The sequence below is a fragment of the Triticum urartu genome, chromosome 7A, assembly GCF_056163025.1.
Source record: "Triticum urartu cultivar PI428250 chromosome 7A, HENAU_Tu73, whole genome shotgun sequence".
NCBI classification, from domain to species: Eukaryota; Viridiplantae; Streptophyta; class Magnoliopsida; order Poales; family Poaceae; genus Triticum; species Triticum urartu.
This window is the reverse complement of record NC_141879.1, coordinates 635,746,621-635,768,556: the sequence shown is the minus strand read 5'-3', so window position 1 is coordinate 635,768,556 and position 21,936 is coordinate 635,746,621.

The following is a 21,936-nucleotide window of genomic DNA, read 5'->3' as shown; positions in this document are numbered from 1 at the left end:
ACTTCTTTAACTGGGAAACGTGAAACACATCATGAACTCCTGACAACCCTTCGGGTAACTCCAACTTGTAGGCAACCTCTCCCATGCGTTCCAAAACTCGGTATGGTCCTACAAATCTCGGGGCTAACTTTCCCTTAACTCCAAAACGTTTAACTCCTCGCAGAGGTGACACTCGCAGATATGCTCTATCTCCGATTTCATATACTACCTCCTTGCGTTTTGAATCTGTATAACTCTTCTGTCGGGACGGAGCTACCTTCAGTCTATCTCGAATCAGCTTAACTTTCTCTTCAGACTCCTTAATCAAATCTGGTCCAAACAACTAGCGGTCTCCAACTTCATCCCACATCAATGGTGTTCGACATCTTCTTCCATACAGGGCTTCAAACGGTGACATCTTCAAATTGTCCTGGTAGCTGTTGTATGAGAACTCCGCGTAGGGAAAGTTTTCATCCCAACTAGATCCATAATCTAATGCACAAGCTCTCAACATGTCCTCCAGAATTTGATTGACTCTCTCGGTCTGTCCATCCATCTGCGGATGAAAGGCCGTACTGAACTCTAGCCTGGTTCCCAAAGTCTAGTGCAGCTGGTGCCAAAACTTTGAAGTAAACTGTGTTCCTCTATCTGATACGATGGTCCTCGGAACTCCATGCAGACATACAATCTTGGTCATATATATCTTGGCCAACTTTGCATAGGTATATGTGGTTTTCACTAGGATAAAGTGGGCTACTTTGGTCAAACGATCCACTACTACCCAGATAGAATCATATCCCGATCGGGTCCTGGGTAAGACGGTGATAAAATCCATGACAAGCTTGTCCCACTACCATTCGGGTATCGGCATAGGCTGCAGTAATCCTGCTGGCTTCTGATGTTCTGCCTTCACTCTCTGACATACATCACATATGGCTACATACTCGGCAATATCTTTCTTCATACCAGTCCACCAGAAACGCTCCTTCAAATCCAAATACATCTTGGTGTTTCCGGGGTGTATCGAGTATGGTGAGTCATGAACCTCCTAAAGTATTAACTTCCTGATCTCCGCATTATTGGGCACATATACACGGTCCTCAAACCACAAGGTGTCGTGCTCATCCTCACGAAAACCCTTGGCTTTTCCTTCACTCATCTTCTCAATTATTTCAGCAATTTCTTTACCTTCCTTCTGAGCTTCTTGGATCTTTTCCAATAATGTTGACTGAACCTCTAATGATGCGACAAAGCCTCTAGGAACTATCTCCAAACGAAGCTCCCTGAGATCTTCTGCTAACTCCTTTGGCAATCCTCCGCTTACGAGGGTATTGACACCGGCTCAAAGCGTCTGCTACGACATTGGCCTTTCCTGGATGATAGTGCAACTTCATATCACAATCCTTTATGAGTTCCAACCATCTCCTTTGCCTGAGGTTCAGCTCCTTCTGTGTGAAAATTTACTTCAAACTCTTATGATCCGTGTACACATCACAACAATTTCTAATAAGAAAATGTCTCTAGGTCTTGAGCGCATGCACTACGGCTGCTAACTCCAAATCATGCGTTGCATAATTCAACTCATGCGGTCGAAGCTGTCGTGAGGCATATGAAACCACTCTTCCGTCCTGCATAAGTACTCCTCCAAGTCCTAAGCGAGAGGCGTCGCAATACACTTGGAAATCCTTGTGTATATCCGGCAGAATCAGCACTGGGGCTGTAGTCAAACGTTTCTTCAACTCCTGGAAACTTGCTTCACATTCTTCAGTCCAATGGAACTTGGTGTCCTTCTTCAACAATTGCGTCATAGGCTTCGCAATCTTGGAGAAATTCTCAATAAATCACCGATAGTATCCCGCGAGTCAAAGAAAATTGCGGATCTCTCCAACTGAGGTGGGTGCCAACCACTCGGTGACTGACTGAACCTTGGTAGGATACACTGCTATACCTTCTCCTGATATAACATGTCCAAGAAATCCAACTTCCTTCAACCAAAACTCACATTTGCTGAACTTGGCATATAACTGGTGTTCCCTGAGCTTCTCGAGAACTAAGCGCAGATGTTCCTTGTGTTCCTCTTCATTCTTCGAGTATACCAAGATATCATCAATGAACACCATGAAAAACTTATCCAAGAATGCCATGAACACCTTGTTCATCATACGCATGAAATAGGCAGGGGCGTTAGTCAGTCCAAATGACATAACTGTACACTCATATAACCCGTACCTTGTGGTGAAAGCTGTTTTTGGTATATCCTTTTCTCGAATCTTCAGCTGGTGATATCCTGATCGCAAATCGATCTTCGAAAACACTTTAGCTCCTTGCAGCTGGTCAAACAAATCATTGATCATCGGCATTGGGTACTTGTTTTTGATCCTTACTTCATTCAACGCACGATAATCAACAACCATCCTCAAAGATCCATCCTTCTTCTCAACCAAGAGCACTGGGGCTCCCCATGGTGATGAACTTCGTCGGATGTAACCTTTCTCCAACAACTCCTTAATCTGCTTCTTGATCTCTTCCAGATCATTCGCGGGCATCCGGTACGGTCTCTTCAATATCTGTCTGGTGCCTGGCAATATCTCTATCAAAAACTCAATATCTTGATCTGGCGGCATGCCTGGTAACTCCTCTGGAAATACATCTGGGTAATCCTTCACTACAGGCACTTCCTCCTGAACAACTCCCGTGAGAGAATTTACTTGGGCCCTCCTCGGTGCATGCCTCGAAACATACTTGATCCGTTTTCCCTCCGGGGTGGTGAGTAGAATTGACCTACTATCATAGTCAATGTTTCCTCCATACTTCGAGAACCAATCCATTCCTAGTATCACATTCAATCCTTGTGACTCCAAAATTATTATGTCTGAGGGAAAAACATGGCTACCAATGGTTAAGGGTATCCTATCGCACCTTCAGCTAGCCGTATACTCTGCACCTAGTGAGCTTACTAACAAGGGTGTCCTAAGGGCTAAGGTGGGTAACTGGAGGCGGGTTGTTGTTGTTGTTTTTGTTGTTGCCTTGGTTCCGGACTAATATCTGCATCAAGGCATTCTGCTGCTGGATCAACTGGGTGATCTCAGGTGGGAAGACAAATTCGGTGTCACGTCTCGGAGGCATCTGATGGGTTTTAGAGGGGAGAGATTAGAATAGAAATGAGGTCTAGTGAGAAAGCACTACCCATATGCACATGAGACAAACATAATCATAACACACCAATAAATTCAAGCCAGGGCATACAGTCGGTCTAGAACTATCGTTACAAAAGTGCTCGGACTACTACTATATACAGGGGAATACTACTAGTCATGTTGTGGTCATCTAGAAATTTTGATCGGTGGAAGACTCCATGATATCCACTCCAGCTTCGTCTTCATAATCATCATCACTATCGTGGGGGTCGGAGTCAGTGTCGTCGATGATGATGTAGTCTTCAGAACGAATTTCCTTGGGTTCGTCGTCTTCTCCTCCTGGCGCAGGGTCTCTCATAAAAACTCCTAACTTCCTTGTCAGGTCGTCATTCTTTTCCACAAGTATCGTCATTTCCTCCTCATATCCATTGCGTGTAGACTTGAGTTCCTCTTCTAGCTCTGTGATCCTAGTCATCGCCTTCCTCAAAACAATCATGCTTGCACACATCTGATTCTCCTGACGACGGATGTGCTGGTTTAGCTCCTGGATGAAAGCTGCAATGGACCTGTCCCTCCTGGTGCTGATCATCTCCCATTGCTCATCTCGGTGCCCACATATCTGGTAGATAGTATTCTTGATATCCTTGTGGTAAACTTCGCCAATGCGTCCCATGGCGATGTGGGCTGCCATGCTCTTTCCTAGACTCCAGGTTGGGGCATCGAAGGAAAACTCTATGGGCTCAGTGACTGGCGTGAACGTCCTTCCTAGAACTTGAACTCAAATCATCCAGCATTCTTCTTCCGGTAAAGTAGTGGTGTAGGTCCCGGTGAAGCTTGGTATTCCGATGTTCAGGTATCTAGTGACTTCCTTCAAGTGTCGTCCAAAGGGTGTGTCTTCATCCGGTTGTGCAAACTTGCTCCTTGAGTCTGTCATCCTAAAGAGTAGAAAATGGAGAGGAGTCAGAAATTAGTAGAGAAGAGTGACCTATAGCTCATCTTAGTGGTCATGTCCTACATTCAGCGTGTGCTCTGATACCAACTTGTAGCGACCCGACCTCAGACGGTCAAGTCTCTGTGTTCAGTGTCATCCCTGGATTGGTAATGCTGACACACACATAGTACTCGAAGGATTTATAACAGAGTAGCAATCACACACTTATTACATCAAATGTCTCAGAAGAGAACTTATTACAATAAATATGGCTTAAGGCCATCTAAATAAGATAACAGCGGAAGGCTTGGAAGATAAAGTGAGTCCATCAACTCCAACGGCATAGCTGAGTGCACGACAAACGACCTAGCGCACCTTACTCCTCGTCTGAAAAGTCTGCAACATGATACGTTGCAGCCCGAAAATGGGTCAGCACATGGAATATGCTGGCAATATAACACAGTAGAGCAATGAACAGATAAATGCTATCACTACATGCATATATGGCTGGCGAAGGCTCTATGGTTATAATGTTTTGCGAAAAGCCAATTTTTCCCTACAACAAAGGAATATATTTTATTTAACTATCATGGTAGTTGAAACATTGAGAATGGTACCCCCATCTCAATCCCAATTAAAAGTAATCATTAACAACCCAACAAATTAATTTAGAGTGATGAGATCAAATCAATAATTCAAGTACCAGATACTCAAGTTGTCCATAACCAGGGACACGGATAACCATGATTAGTTTATACACTCTGCAGAGGTTTGCGCTCTTTTCCCCACAAGACTCGATCTCCTCCGTTGGATTTCTCGCACTACATGGTGTTTCAGAAACGGATGACTGAGACACTGTCTTTCAGAAACATTAACTCTAACCCCGGGTAGATAGTACCAACCTACATCCCCTACATCTGCTAGCCTACCACTGGAAGAGGTCATGCAACATACTCAACTATGCTAGAGCCCATAATAGCTTGTGGCTGCACATGAAAGTTTCTAGCATGAATAATCTTATGATCCCTTTGAGCCTGGGTGGCGGACCATAGGAGGATCACACGGTATAACCCCGGGATCTCCTAGGACAACACTGGTATAACCCCAGGTGCCCAAAACCAACAATCCACCCAGATGTGTATTAAATTTGCCACCTTAGATTGAACCATTAATTAACAAACTCACATCTGTCATGGATACAGTCAAACCCAATCCACGTCCACGAGCATAGCATAGCAATATAAGCATAACGTAGAAGTAACTCCCAAGGATTTGATAATAAAATAGGTAATAGGTTCTACCTCATCAACTACTTCCCAAACCCACAAGTTAATCACATCCTAATCATGCAGTGTTTGAGGTTTGGAACTAATGCATAAAAACTGGGTATGAAAGAGTATGATCAATGTGTTACTTGCCTTGCTGACGATCTGGAAATCCTAGAGACTCGTAGTAGCACGCTTCGCACTCCGGGAATTCTATCACAAAAAAACAATAGCATACATAAGCAATCAAGCAAAGATGCACGGGTAAAAGTCAAATAAGAAGATCTAACCAGAAAGTTCAACTGAAGAACTCTAGTTTGCAAAAAGAATCAAATTAAATGGACCAACGAAACTCAAACTACGAAAGAAACAGGGTCCGATTACTAATTTGGACTAAAGTCAAATTATACAGTACCAAAATCTTGTTCAAGTTGGTTAAACAGAAAGAGGGTTTCAAGACGAAGATCTAGGCCCTTGTTTCACCTGATTTGGATAAACGAGCGAAAGCATATACTAGATCAAAGATTAGGGCAGAAATCGCGATCGAAAATAATCGCGGAAAAACCCTGGAAAAAGAAAAACTGACAAACAAGCTAACGAACGAATGTTCGCTGTCTGCGACTAACCGACGAACAACATTCGTTAAAATGAACGTACGGATGAACTTCCGCAAAATAAACAAACCGATGGAAAACCGAACAAACCAATCTATTTAAAAAAACTAGATCTAGTGTTTAAAAAAACCGAACGGTTTTTCTGAGAAAAACCGACGAACGGCCGCGGCGGCGTCGGCTACCTCCGGCGAGGTCGGCAGCGGCGGCGGGATCGCGGGGCGGGGGCGGCGCGGCTCCGGCGGGACGGCGGCGCGGGGCGGTGGTGTTGGCGCGAGGCGCGGGGCGGCGGCGTCGGAGCGAGGTGTGGCGGCGGCGGCGTCGCGGGCTGGCGGCAGCGGCGTGCGCGAACCAAGGCGGCGACGGTGTAGGGTTTGCGGGGCGGGGTGGCTGGGCTGGCGGAGTCGAGCGCGGGCTTATAAGGCGGGCCGGGCGAGGTGTCCGGGTCGAACACGGCCCGTTAGGTCGGTGCTCTTTTTTAAAAAAAAACCTAACACGGAAAAACAATTAAAAAAAATACTAAACCGACTCCAAAAATCCTAAATAAATTGTTGCGGTCCTCTAATAATATTGCGGACAAAGTGAACATTTATTTGGGCCTCTAGTGCAATTTTGAAAAACGCCTATTTTTCCTAATTCAAATAATATTGCAATAAAATCCAAATAAAAATTCTTATTTAATTTTAAAAAATTTCCTTCAATATTTCATATATTTTGGAGAAGTCATATTATCTCCTCTGATATTTTAATATGATATATTTTCAGAGAGAAAAATAATTAAAACCAAAGCGATCCTTATTTTAATATTAGATAAAATTCAAATATGAAAAACGTGAAATCCCCAACTCTCTCCATAGGTCCTTCAGTTGCTTAGAATTTCGAAGAGCGCGAAACGAAAATGCAATAAAATATGATATGCATGAATGACCTATGTATAACATTCCAAATTGAAAATTTGGAATGTTACACGTTGCTATGCATCTCCTAGATAGATCTTGCGTGAGCGTAGGAATTTTTTTTAAAATTGCATGCTACGTTCCCCAACAGTGGTGTCAGAGCCAGGTCTATGCGTAGATAATATGCACGAGTAGAACACAAAGAGATGTGGACGGTGATAGTCATGCTGCTTACTACCCACATCTCATTTTGATTCGGCAACATTGTTGGATGAAGCGGCCCGGACCAACCTTACATGACCACGTTCATGAGACCGGTTCCACCGACAGACATGCAACTAGTTTTGCATAAAGGTGGTTGGCGGGTGTCTGTTTCTCCAACTTAAGTTGAATCGAATTTGATTATGGTCGGTCCTTGTTGAAGGTTAAAACAGCAAACTTGACGAAACACCATTGTGGTTTTGATGCATAGGTAAGAACGGTTATTGCTAGAAGCCCGTAGCAGCCACGTAAAACTTGCAACAACAAAGTAGAGGACGTCTAACTTGTTTTTGCAGGGCATGTTGTGATGTGATATGGTCAACACATGATGTGATATACGTTGTTGTATGAGATGATCATGTTTTGTAAAAGTTATCGGCAACTGGCAAGAGCCTTATGGTTGTCGCTTTATTGTATGAAATGCAAACGCCATGCAATTGCTTTACCTTATCACTATGCGTTAGCGATGGTTGTAGAAGCAATAATTGGCAAGACGACCACGACACTACGATGGAGATCATGACAGTGCTTTGGAGATGGAGATCAAAGGCACAAGATGATGATGGCCATATCATGTCACATATTTTGATTGCATGTGATGTTTATCTTTTATGCATCTTATTTTGCTTAGTACAGCGGTAGCATTATAAGATGATCCCTTAACTAAATTTCAAGGTATAAGTGATCTCCCTGAGTATGCACCATTGCGACAGTTCGTCGTGTTGAGACACCACATGATGATCGGGTGTGATAGACTCTACGTTCACATATACAGCGGGTGCAAGACAGTTTTGCACATGCAGAATACTCGGGTTAAACTTGACGAGCCTAGCATGTACAGACATGGCCTCAGAACACTGGAGACCGAAAGGTCGAACATGAATCATATAGTAGATATGACCAACATAGAGATGTTCACCATTGAAGACTACTCCATCTCACGTGATGATCAGACATGATTTAGTTGATTTGGATCACGTGATCATTTACATGACTCGAGGGATGTCTATCTAAGTGGGAGTTCTTAAGTAATTTGTTTAATTGAACTTTAATTCATCATGAGCTTAGTCCTGATAGTATTTGCAAATTATGTTGTAGATCAATAGCTCGCGTTGTAGCTCCCCTATGTTTTTTGATATGTTCCTAGAGAAAACTAAGTTCAAAGATGATAGCAGCAATGACGCGGACTAGGTCTGTGATCTGAGGATTATCCTCATCGCTCTACAGAAGAATTATGTCCTTAATGCACTACTAGGTGATAGGCCTATTGCAGGAGCAGATACAGATGTTATGAACATTTTGCAAGCTCGATATGATGAAAAATTGATAATTTAGTGCACCATGCTTTACGGCTTAGAACTGGGACTTCAAAAATGTTTTGAACGTCATGAAGCATATGAGATGTTCCGAGAGATGAAATTGGTATTTCAGACTCGTGCCCATGCCGGGAGGTATGAGACCTCTGACAAATACTTTGCCTACAAGATGGAGGGGAATAGCTCAGCTAGTGAGCATGTGCTCAGAATGTCTGGGCACTACAATCGCTTGAATCAAGTGGGAGTTAATCTTCCAGATAAGATGGTGATTGACAGATTCTCTAGTCACTATCACCAAGCTACTAGAACTTTGTGATGAACTATAATGTGCAAGGGATAACGGAAAAGATTACCGAGCTCTTCACGATGCTGAAATCGGCGAAGGTAGAAATCAAGAAAGGGCATCAAGTGTTGATGGTTAACAAGACCACTAGTTTCAAGAAAAAGGGCAAAGGAAGAGAAAGGGAACTTCAAGAAGAATGGCAAGCAAGTTGCCAGTCCCATGAACAAACCCAATATGCTAGACCCAAGCCTGAAACTGAGTGGTTGAACTACAAAGGAAATGGTCACTGGCACTACAAGAAATATGTCAACTTGTGACCACCACTATTGGTCACTGAATGGTCACAAATTTCCATTTATGACCTTTTTGTGACCAAAAACATAAGGTCAAAAGCTGGCCGTCATAAACTGACTATAGCGACCTTTCTTCTGGAATGGTCGTAGACGTTTATGACCAAAATACGTCTACTGTGGCGCTTTGGTCACTAGTAACCTCCCCAGGCCACGTAGGCATCCAGCGTGGCACTCTGACGTGGCACAAGATTCAGCCCGGTCCAATTCGGTTTTCTACATGGGCCTAGCCCAACAATTCGGCCTTTTTAATATTTATTTTTTTTGTTAATTTTCGCTAGCTACATGGGCCTAGCCCAACAATTTGGCCTTTTTATTTTCTGGGCCGTGGCCTTTTATAGTATATTTATTTTCCAGTTTCAGCCATTATATATTCAAACTGGTCCCACTAGTCAGATGGGTCCCACTTGTCAATTTCATCTATCAAATAGGTCCCACATGTCAGAAATGTACAAATTAGACAGATTATTTTCGTAAGTGGCCCCATTGTTCAGTTTCCATTTCACAAGTTTTCAAATCACATACATAATCAATATTTCAAAGAGAACAAAGAACACATAAATTCATCAAATATACCACTAAATAAGTCTATTACAATCTTTACAATACAGATATGCTACAGTATACTGCTGTTCACTTAGTAGGACTTCACGGCTTCACACTTCTAGACTTCACACTTCACACTTGAGCTTCTGTAAAAGAGGAACCACCGCAATTTTAAGTCTACAATACAACAATTGATAATAATCAAGGATAATAAAAAAACAAGTAATAGGTTCAAATGTGAAGGCAGCATGAAACTAGTGATACGACAACATGCAGAAAACACTACAATGTAATACTGTTAAGTTCATATCAACACAACAAATGATATGCCCCAGCACTGTTATATAAAGCAAATGATATGCCCCCCTTTTATATAAAAGTGTAGTGTATGCTAGTGACAGAACAAGAGATTGTAGTGTATGCTAGGTCTAGCATTGGTTAAAAATAACTAATAATCACATGACGAATCTGAATGCAGCATATAAAAAGAACTAATTCATTTCATCAGTATGAGATCTAACTGTTTGCCGCTCGGTAGATAACCTACCAAGGAGGCCTTGATATAAACAGGGGTATGTGTAAATATATGTGTTCACAGGCTCGAATACATCGCCAGGAACTGTAAGTACATAACATGTAACATGGTGGCTACATAAACAGAACAAGATGTGGCATGCTTAAAAGCCCGAGCCCGTGCTATGCCTATATATAATCAGGTGCAGCTTAAATATACGTGGGCACATACTGAAAGGAACAAGATAGCATGATGATATCCGATCGACTAGATTTGGGAGAAACCTGATCGAGCCAACACAAAAAAGAAATAGAGCAAGATTTGAGCTGCACCTGCAGAGTGTTACTTATGGTGGAACTGCAGGAGACTTGCTCGGATTTAGTCAACACGAATTGTAAGTGTAAAGCAGATCATCTTGGCTGTTACACACGAAAAGAAAAGACAGTGTGTTTTTTAGACTGCATGGTCAACAATAACAACAACAAATGTATAGAATGTTTAGGTACACAAGCATGCGTAGCAAGCATTAAAAGTTCAATCTGTTTGGTGGAAGGCACCATTGGTCTCGTTCTCACAGCCATACTTACACGCACACATACAGTTTTAATTAATTAAATGAGCAGGCAACAAAGGCAATTGCAAATCTTGGGGCAGGAGGTAGTGAGAGCAACTCAAATGTACACTAGTAGAGGGATCGTCAAGATGTAGGGGATGGAGGTGTCTCACTTGGTTTCAAAATAAGATGCACACAAGACAACCACATAAATATAGCAGTGCATAGTACTGACGAAACAGGGACATCTTTTTGCCAACATGTATAATTCGGAGCAGCAATAGCGAGCAAAGGAAGATGAGAGGGAGATGGAGAAGCTCAGTGATACGCTTCTCATACAGAGCAAACCCAGCGACCTCCCTGATCAAGTTCCTGACGAAATGCACCCTCTTGGTACCTTTCTGCAAACCAAAATGGTAACCGGTCAGAACAATGAGAATGAAAAACTTAAATAGGAGTAAACATCACAATAATATGAATTCTTACTACCACAAAGGATCTATTGCACTTGAGAATGAAGGAATTGTCACATATTCAACAAATTCAGAATCTAAACTGAATTTCGTCTACCAAATAAACTAGAATGCCTCAAATCCAGTCTGCTAAGAGTATTTATTTATCTACACTACATAGTCAAAGAAATTTCAAAAGAAATTCCATGTTGTGAAATCCAGGCAGCTATATGAAATATGTTGTTGGCACACAAGATTGACAATATCTACTTCAGAGTTCTGCAGAAACTCTGAAGCCAACATACTCAAGTCGAAAATAGTCTGGAAGTGCAGACAGAGATGTCAAATGTGAATCAAATCAAATCAGCCTACCATACAGTAAAACAAACAAACAGCTCTGTATTGTGATCTACTAGTATTAACAAACAGTGAAAATCTCACATCAATGATCTTAGAGGTGTATGTGATACAGTAAAACAAACAAACAAACAGCTCTGTGTTGTGATGTACTACTAGAAATATACTTGAAGGAAATAAAACTGACTTGTAACTAAGGATATTCCATGGATAGGAGAGATGCACCGAGTTAACATGATGGGAATGTAGTGAAATTTTGGACAAGAATGACAGTAGGTCAAAAGTCAAAAGCCCAGCCTGAAACCCCAAACATGTCCAATAGATCAATGGTAGTCAATATAAGGTTAAATTGCAGCTGGAAATAAATTGAAGTATTGCATCCGTGACAAGAATAACAAACAGGCTAAGCTGACAATATCAGGATGACAAGCTTCAACTTGTACTGTGATTTTTGGACAAACAGAACTGCATAACAGGGAAGATAACTAGTACAAACCATGAAAAATTGAGATGCCATTTACAACCTTTTAATAACTCATGGAATTTTGAAGACAAAAATAATCGCGCGTCTAGTGCACGGCGCAGACGCTGTCCCTCGGCCCCAGATCGCACAGCTTGGTAACCTGGACAACGGTGCCATTAGCAATCTGACATGAGCGTGATCCATGGATGCAACAAGAAGATGCAAGAAAGAAAGAAAGAAAGAAACGCACCTTGCAGCTGGATGCGGACCAGAGGTAGACGCAGGTGCCGAGGCCGATGGCGAGCATGTTCTGCGAGGACCAGTCGACGAGGTTCAGGTAGAAGTCGTCCTGCAGGGACGGCGCGTCCAGCACCTGCACGCCGGCGACGACCACACACCAGTTAGTAGTAGATCGGAGATCGGAGAATTCGGTGCGCGCGAGGTGTTTGCGGGAATGGGCGGGCGGGCGGATCGAACCTTGTGGGGAGTCTTGGGGACCTTGCTGTTGGGTTTCGTAGTAATTTCAAAAAATTTCCTACGCACACGCAAGATCATGGTGATGCATAGCAACGAGAGGGGAGAGTGTTGTCTATGTACCCACGCAGACCGACTGCGGAAGCTATCAAACAGCGTAGAGGAAGTAGTCGTACGTCTTCCCGATCCGACCGATCAAGCACCGAAACTACGGCACCTCCGAGTTCGAGCACACGTTCAGCTCGATGATGATCCCCGGACTCCGATCCAGCAAAGTGTCGGGGAAGAGTTCCGTCAGCACGACGGCGTGGTGACGATCTTGATGTACTACAGCAGCAGGGCTTCGCCTAAACTCCGCTATAGTATTATCGAGGAATATGGTGGCAGGGGGCACCGCACACGGCTAAGGAATAGATCACGTGGATCAACTTGTGTGTTCTAGGGTGCCTCTACCTCAGTATATAAAGGAGCCAAGGGGGAGGGGGGCGCCGGCCAAGGAGGAGGGCGCAGGAGGAGTCCTACTCCTTCCGGGAGTAGGACTCCCCCCCAATCCTATTCCAACTAGGATTCCCCAAAGGGGAAAAGAGAGAGAGGGGGGCCGGCCACCTTCTCCTAGTCCTAATAGGACTAGGGGAAGGGGGGAGGCGTGCAACCCTTGTGGGCAGCCCTTTCACCTTTCCACTAAGGCCCATATGGTTCCCGGGGGGGTTCCGGTAACCTCCCGGTAACCTGGTAGAATCCCGATTTCACTCGGAACACTTCCGATATCCAAATATAGGCTTCCAATATATCAATATTTACGTCTCGACCATTTCGAGACTCCTCGTCATGTCCGTGATGACATCCGGGACTCTGAAAAACCTTCGGTACATCAAAATGCATAAACTCATAATATAACTGTCATTGTAACCTTAAGCGTGCGGACCCTACGGGTTCGAGAACAATGTAGACATGACCGAGACACGTCTCCGGTCAATAACCAATAGCGGGTCCTGGATGCCCATATTGGCTCCTACATATTCTATGAAGATCTTTATCGGTCAGACCGCATAACAACATACGTTGTTCCCTTTGTCATCGGTATGTTACTTGCCCGAGATTCGATCGTCGGTATCCAATACCTAGTTCAATCTCGTTACCGGCAAGTCTCTTTACTCGTTCCGTAATACATCATCTCGCAACTAACATATTAGTTGTAATGCTTGCAAGGCTTATGTGATGTGTATTACCGAGAGGGCCCAGAGATACCTCTCCGACAATCGGAGTGACAAATCCTAATCTCGAAATACGCCAACCCAACATCTACCTTTGGAGACAGCTGTAATGCTCCTTTATAATCACCCAGTTACGTTGTGACGTTTGGTAGCAACCAAAGTGTTCCTCTGATAAACGGGAGTTGCATAATCTCATAGTCATAGGAACATGTATAAGTCATGAAGAAAGCAATAGCAACACACTAAACGATCGGGTGCTAAGCTAATGGAATGGGTCATGTCAATCAGATCATTCAACTAATGATGTGACCTCGTTAATCAAATAACAACTCATTGTTCATGGTCAGGAAACATAACCATCTTTGATTAACGAGCTAGTCAAGTAGAGGCATACTAGTGACACTTTGTTTGTCTATGTATTCACACATGTATTACGTTTCCGATTAATACAATTCTAGCATGAATAATAAACATTTATCATGAAATAAGGAAATAAATAATAACTTTATTATTGCCTCTAGGGCATATTTCCTTCAGTCTCCCACTTGCACTAGAGTCAATAATCTAGATCACATCACCATGTGATTAACATCGATAGTTCACATCATCATGTGATTAACACCCATAGTTCACATCGCTATGTGACCAACACCCAAAGGGTTTACTAGATTCAGTAATCTAGTTCACATCGCTATGTGATTAACACCCAAGGAGTACTAAGGTGTGATCATGTTTTTCTTGTGAGAGATTCTTAGTTAATGGGTCTGCCACATTCAGATCCGTATGTATTTTTGCAAATTTCTATGTCAACAATGCTCTGCATGGAGCTACTCTAGCTAATTGCTCCCACTTTCAATATGTATCTAGACCGAGACTTAGAGTCATATAGATTAGTGTCAAACTTGCATCGGCGTAACCCTTTACCATGAACCTTTTTTCACTTCCATAATCGAGAAACATATCCTTATTCCACTAAGGACAATTTTGACCGCTGTCCAGTGATCTACTCCTAGATCACTATTGTACTCCCTTGCCAAACTCAGTGGTAGGGCATACAATAGATCTGGTATACAGCATGGCATACTTTATAGAACCTATGACTGAGGCATAGGGAATGGCTTTCATTCTCTTTCTATTTTCTGCCGTGGTCGGGCTTTGAGTCTTACTCAACTTCACACCTTGTAACACAGGCAAGAACTCTTTCTTTGACTGTTCCATTTTGAACTACTTCAAAATCTTGTCAAGGTATGTACTCATTGAAAAAACTTATCAAGTGTCTTGATCTATCTCTATAGATCTTGATACTCAATATGTAAGCAGCTTCACCGAAGTCTTTCTTTGAAAAACTCCTGTCAAACACTCCTTTTATGCTTTACAGAATAATTCTACATTATTTCCGATCAACAATATGTCATTCACATATACTTATCAGAAATGCTATAGTGCTCCCACTCACTTTCTCGTAAATATAGGCTTCACCGCAAGTCTGTATAAAACTATATGCTTTGATCAACTCATCAAAGCGTATATTCCAACTCCGAGATGCTTGCACCAGTCCACAGATGGATCGCTGGAGTTTGCACATTTTGTTAGCACCTTTCGGATTGACAAAACCTTCTGGTTGCATCGTATACAACTCTTTTTTAGTAAATCCATTAAGGAATGCAGTTTTGTTTATCCATTTGCCAGATTTCATAAAACGCGGCAATTGCTAACATGATTCGGACAGACTTAAGCATAGATACGAGTGAGAAACTCTCATCGTAGTCAACACCTTGAACTTGTCGAAAACCTTTTGCGACAATTCTAGCTTTGTAGATAGTAACACTACTATCAGCGTCCGTCTTCCTCTTGAAGATCCATTTATTCTCAATTGCTCGCCGATCATTGGGCAAGTTAACCAAAGTCCATACTTTGTTCTCATACATGGATCCCATCTCAGATTTCATGGCTTCAAGCCACTTTGCGGAATCTGGGCTCACCATCGCTTCTTCATAGTTCGTAGGTTCATCATGATCTAGTAGCATGACTTCCAGAACAGGATTACCGTACCACTCTGGTGCGGATCTTACTCTGGTTGATCTACGAGGTTCAGTAGTATCTTGATCTGAAGTTTCATGATCATTATCATTAGCTTCCTCACTAACTGGTGTAGGTGTCACTGAAACAGTTTTCTGTGATGTACTACTTTCCAGTAAGGGAGCAGGTACAGTTACCTCGTCAAGTTCTACTTTCCTCCCACTCACTTCTTTCGAGAGAAACTCCTTCTCTAGAAAAACTCCGAATTTAGCAACAAAAGTCTTGCCTTCGGATTTGTGATAGAAGGTGTACCCAACAGTCTCCTTTGGGTATCCTATGAAGACATATTTCTCCGATTTGGGTTCGAGCTTATCATGTTGAAACTTTTTCACATAAGCATCGCAGTCCCAAACTTTAAGAAACGACAGCTTAGGTTTCTTGCCAAACCATAGTTCATACGGTGTCGTCTCAACGGATTTAGATGGTGCCCTATTTAACGTGAATGCAGCTGTCTCTAATGCATAAACCCAAAACGATAGTGGTAGATCGGTAAGAGACATCATAGATCGCACCATATCTAATAAAGTATGGTTATGACGTTCGGACACACCATTACATTGTGGTGTTCCAGGTGGCATGAGTAGTGAAACTATTTCACATTGTTTTTAACTGAAGGCCAAACTCGTAACTCAAATACTCTTCTCTACGATCAGATCGTAGAAACTTTATTTTCTTGTTACGATGATTTTTCACTTCACTCTGAAATTCTTTGAACTTTTCAAATGTTTCAGACTTGTGTTTCATCAAGTAGATATACTCATATCTGCTCAAATCATCTGTGAAGATCAGAAAATAATGATACCTGTCGCGAGCCTCAATATTCATCGGACCGCATACATCAGTATGTATGATTTCCAACAAATCCGTTGCTCGCTCCTATTGTTCTGAAGAACGGCGTTTTAGTCATCTTTCCCAAAAGGCATGGTTCGCAAGCATCAAGTGATTCATAATCAAGTGATTCCAAAATCCCATCAGCATGGAGTTTCTTCATGCGCTTTACACCAATATGACCTAAACGGCAGTGCTACAAATAAGTTGCACTATCATTATTAACTTTGCATCTTTTGGTTTCAATATTATGATTATGTGTATCACTACGATCGAGATCCAACGAACTATTTTCATTGGGTGTCTAACTATATAAGGTTTTATTCATGTAAACAGAACAACAATTTATTCTCTTACTTAAATGAATAACCGTATTACAATAAACATGATCAAATCATATTCATGCTCAACGCAAACACCAAATAACACTTATTTAGGTTCAACACTAATCCCGAAATTATAGGGAGTGTGTGATGATGATCATATCAATCTTGGAACCACTTCCAACACACATCGTCACTTCACCCTTAACTAGTCTCTATTTATTTTGCAACTCCCGTTTCGAGTTACTAATCTTAGCAACTGAACTAGTATCAAATACTGAGGGTTTGCTATAAACACTAGTAAAGTACACATCAACAACATGTATATCAAATATACTTATGTTCACTTTGCCATCCTTCTTATCCGCCAATCACTTGGGGTAGATCCGCTTCCAGTGACCAGTCCCTTTGCAGTAGAAGCACTTAGTCTCAGGCTTAGGACCAGACTTGGGCTTCTTCACTTGAGCAGCAACTTGCTTGCTGTTCTTCTTGAAGTTCCCCTTCTTCCCTCTGCCCTTTTCTTGAAACTAGTGATCTTGTCAACCATCAACACTTGATGTTTTTCTTGATTTCTACCTTCGTTGATTTCAGCATCACGAAGAGCTTGGGAGTTGTTTCCGTTATCCCTTGCATGTCATAGTTCATCACGAAGTTCTACTAACTTGGTGATGGTGACTAGAGAATTCTGTCAATCACTATCTTATCTGGAAGATTAACTCCCACTTGATTCAAGCGTTTGTAGTACTCAGACAATCTGGGCACATGCTCACTAGTTGAGCGATTCTCCTCCATCTTTTAGCTATAGAACTTGTTGGAGACCTCATATCTCTCAACTCGGGTATTTGAAATATTAACTTCAACTCCTGGAACATCTCATATGCTCCATGACGTTCAAAACGTCTTTGAAGGCCCGATTCTAAGCCATTAAGCATGGTGCACTAAACTATCAAGTAGTCATCATATTGAGCTAGCTAAACGTTCATAACGTCTGTATCTACTCCTGCAATAGGTCCATCACCTAGCGGTGCATCAAGGACATAATTCTTCTGTGCAGCAATGAGGATAAACCTCAGATCACGGATCCAATCCGCAACTTTGCTACTAACATCTTTCAACATAATTTTCTCTAGGAACATATCAAAATAAACACAGGGAAGCAACAACGCGAGCTATTGATCTACAACATGATTTGCAAAATACTACCAGGACTAAGTTCATGATAAATTTAAGTTCAATTATATTACTTAAGAACTCCCACTTAGATAGACATCCCTCTAATCCTCTAAGTGATTACGTGATCCAAATCAACTAAACCATGACCGATCATCACGTGAGATGGAGTAGTTTCATCGGTGAACATCATTATGTTGATCATATCTACTATATGATTCACGCTCGACCTTTCGGTCTCCGTGTTCCGAGGCCATATCTGTATATGCTTGGCTCGTCAAGTATAACCTGAGTATTCCGCGTGCGCAACTGTTTTGCACCCGTTGTATTTGAACGTAGAGCCTATCACACCCGATCATCACGTGGTGTCTCAGCACGAAGAACTTTCACAACGGTGCATACTCAGGGAGAACACTTCTTGATAATTAGTGAGAGATCATCTTAAAATGCTACCGTCAAACTAAGCAAAATAAGATGTATAAAAGATAAACATCACATGCAATCAAAATATGTGACATGATATGTCCATCATCATCTTGCGCCTTTGATCTCCATCTCCAAAGTACTGTCATGATCTCTATCGTCACCGGCATGACACCATGATCTCCATCATCTTGATCTATATCAATGTGTCGTCACACGATCGTCTCGCCAACTATTGCTCTTGCAACTATTGCTATCATCTAGAGACAACCATAAGGCTTTTGCCAGTTGCCGATAACTTTAACAAAACATGATCATCTCATACAACAACTCATCACGTTTTGACCATATCACATCACAACATGCCCTGCAAAAACAAGTTAGACGTCCTCTACTTTGTTGTTGCAAGTTTTACGTGGCTGCTACGGGCTTAAGCAAGAACCAATCTTACCTACGCATCAAAACCACAACGATAGTTTGTCAAATAGACTCCGTTTTAACCTTCGCAAGGACCAGGCATAGTCACACTCGGTTCAACTAAAGTTGGAGAAACAGTCACCTTTGTGCAAAGCATCTCGGGGAAACCGTTCTCGCGTAAGCGTACGTGTAATGTCGGTCCGGGCCGCTTCATCCAACAATACCGCCGAACCAAAGTATGACATGCTGGTAGGCAGTATGACTTATATCGCCCACAACTGACTTGTGTTCTACTCGTGCATATGACATCAAACCATAAAACCTAGGCTCTGAAACCACTATTGGGTTTCGTAGTAATTTCAAAAAATTTCCTACGCACACGCAAGATCATGGTGATGCATAGCAACGAGAGGGGAGAGTGTTGTCTACGTACCCACGCAGACCGACTGCGGAAGCGATCACACAACGTAGAGGAAGTAGTCGTACGTCTTCCCGATCCGACCGATCAAGCACCGAAACTACGGCACCTCCGAGTTCGAGCACACGTTCAGCTCGATGACGATCCCCGGACTCCGATCCAGCAAAGTGTCGGGGAAGAGTTCCGTCAGCACGACGGCGTGGTGACGATCTTGATGTACTACAGCAGCAGGGCTTCGCCTAAACTCCGCTACAGTATTATCGAGGAATATGGTGGCAGGGGGCACCGCACACGGCTAAGGAATAGATCACGTGGATCAACTTGTGTGTTCTAGGGTGCCTCTACCTCAGTATATAAAGGAGCCAAGGGGGAAGGGGGGCGCCGGCCAAGGAGGAGGGCGCAGGAGGAGTCCTACTCCTTCCGGGAGTAGGACTCCCCCCCCCAATCCTATTCCAACTAGGATTCCCCAAAGGGGAAAAGAGAGAGAGGGGGGCCGGCCACCTTCTCCTAGTCCTAATAGGACTAGAGGAAGGGGGAGGCGCGCAGCCCTTGTGGGCAGCCCTTTCACCTTTCCACTAAGGCCCATGAAGGCCCACATGGTTCCCGGGAGGTTCCGGTAACCTCCCGGTAACCCGGTAAAATCCCGATTTCACTCGGAACACTTCTGATATCCAAATATAGGCTTCCAATATATCAATCTTTACGTCTCGACCATTTCGAGACTCCTCGTCATGTCCGTGATCACATCCGGGACTCCGAACAACCTTCGGTACATCAAAATGCATAAACTCATAATATAACTGTCATCGTAACCTTAAGCGTGCGGACCCTACGGGTTCGAGAACAATGTAGACATGACCGAGACACGTCTCTGGTCAATAACCAATAGCGGGACCTGGATGCCCATATTGGCTCCTACATATTCTACGAAGATCTTTATCGGTCAGACCGCATAACAACATACGTTGTTCCCTTTGTCATCGGTATGTTACTTGCCCGAGATTCGATCGCCGGTATCCATTACCTAGTTCAATCTCGTTACCGGCAAGTCTCTTTACTCGTTCCGTAATACATCATCTCGCAACTAACATATTAGTTGTAATGCTTGCAAGGCTTATGTGATGTGTATTACCGAGAGGGCCCAGAGATACCTCTCCGACAATCGGAGTGACAAATCCTAATCTCGAAATACGCCAACCCAACATCTACCTTTGGAGACACCTGTAATGCTCCTTTATAATCACCCAGTTACGTTGTGACGTTTGGTAGCAACCAAAGTGTTCCTCCGGTAAACGGGAGTTGCATAATCTCATAGTCATAGGAACATGTATAAGTCATGAAGAAAGCAATAGCAACACACTAAACGATCGGGTGCTAAGCTAATGGAATGGGTCATGTCAATCAGATCATTCAACTAATGATGTGACCTTGTTAATCAAATAACAACTCATTGTTCATGGTCAGGAAACATAACCATCTTTGATTAATGAGCTAGTCAAGTAGAGGCATACTAGTGACACTTTGTTTGTCTATGTATTCACACATGTATTACGTTTCCGATTTAATACAATTCTAGCATGAATAATAAACATTTATCATGAAATAAGGAAATAAATAATAACTTTATTATTGCCTCTAGCGCATATTTCCTTCACTTGCGGGGCGCCTTCTTGGGGGTGGGGGAGCCGGCGCCGCCAGCGCATTCCAGCTTCTCGGTGAAGGGGGAGAAGGGTATGGAGGAGCGGTCCGTCTTGAAGCGGAAGAGGTTGTTGGAGCGTGCCCGGCGATGACCTGGCGGGTGGAGTCGTCGTGCCCGGCGACGGCCGCCTCCATCCGAATCCGCCTGTGTGGGGAGCTAGCGGACGAGTGGTGCGGCGATGGGACGGGAAGCCGAGACCCCTCGCTTCCCCCACCGCGGCCTCCATCGGGTGGGGGACGGAGGGAGACGAAGGCGGCACGGCGGGGTGCCTCGATCTAGATCGAGGAGAGGGAGGCCGCGCGCTGGATCTTGCCGGAGGGGAGGGAGGGAGGAGTAGAGCATGGGGATCTTGGAGCGCGCTGGTTCTTGCCGGAGGTGAGGGGAGGGAGGAGAGCGAGGGGAGGGGTGGGTGGCGGCGAGGGGAGGGGAGGTGGGACGCTAGGGTTCGCGAGGGAGGAGTGCAGGTTGTGGCCTGTGGGTTGTTGGGCTAGGTGGCGTGAGAAACGTGACGAGGGAGCACTGCCGTTGGATTCGGGTGGGTCGGACGGTGCTCGATCCATAATCCGCGTGACATGCCTCTGAACCAATCAAAACAGAGTACATGTGCGCGACATCCATGACCATTTAAGTAGGTCGTAACTGGCTGAAAATAAAGTGCACATCTCTTTGGCTAAGAGAACTGACTCTTTTTGCGCCGTCTTTCGGCGGTTCCCCTCCGCCGGTGACTTCTTGGTCGTCGGCGGTGAGGAGGGTCGTCGGATCCCGCGCGTGTGGATCATTTTAGCTTTAGGTTTTAGGGTCCTAGTAGCTTAGGTTTTTGGATCATTCGATGTCTCCACTTCAGGGGCGGAGGCGGCAATACTGAATAAAGAAGCTCTGGATTTTTATCCGGCAAAGCTGCCAGCAAGGACCTCGGCACGTAGAAGAGCAGGGCATCGAGGTGGTGGTCGCGAGCGAGGAGTTCGTCGTCGTCACCT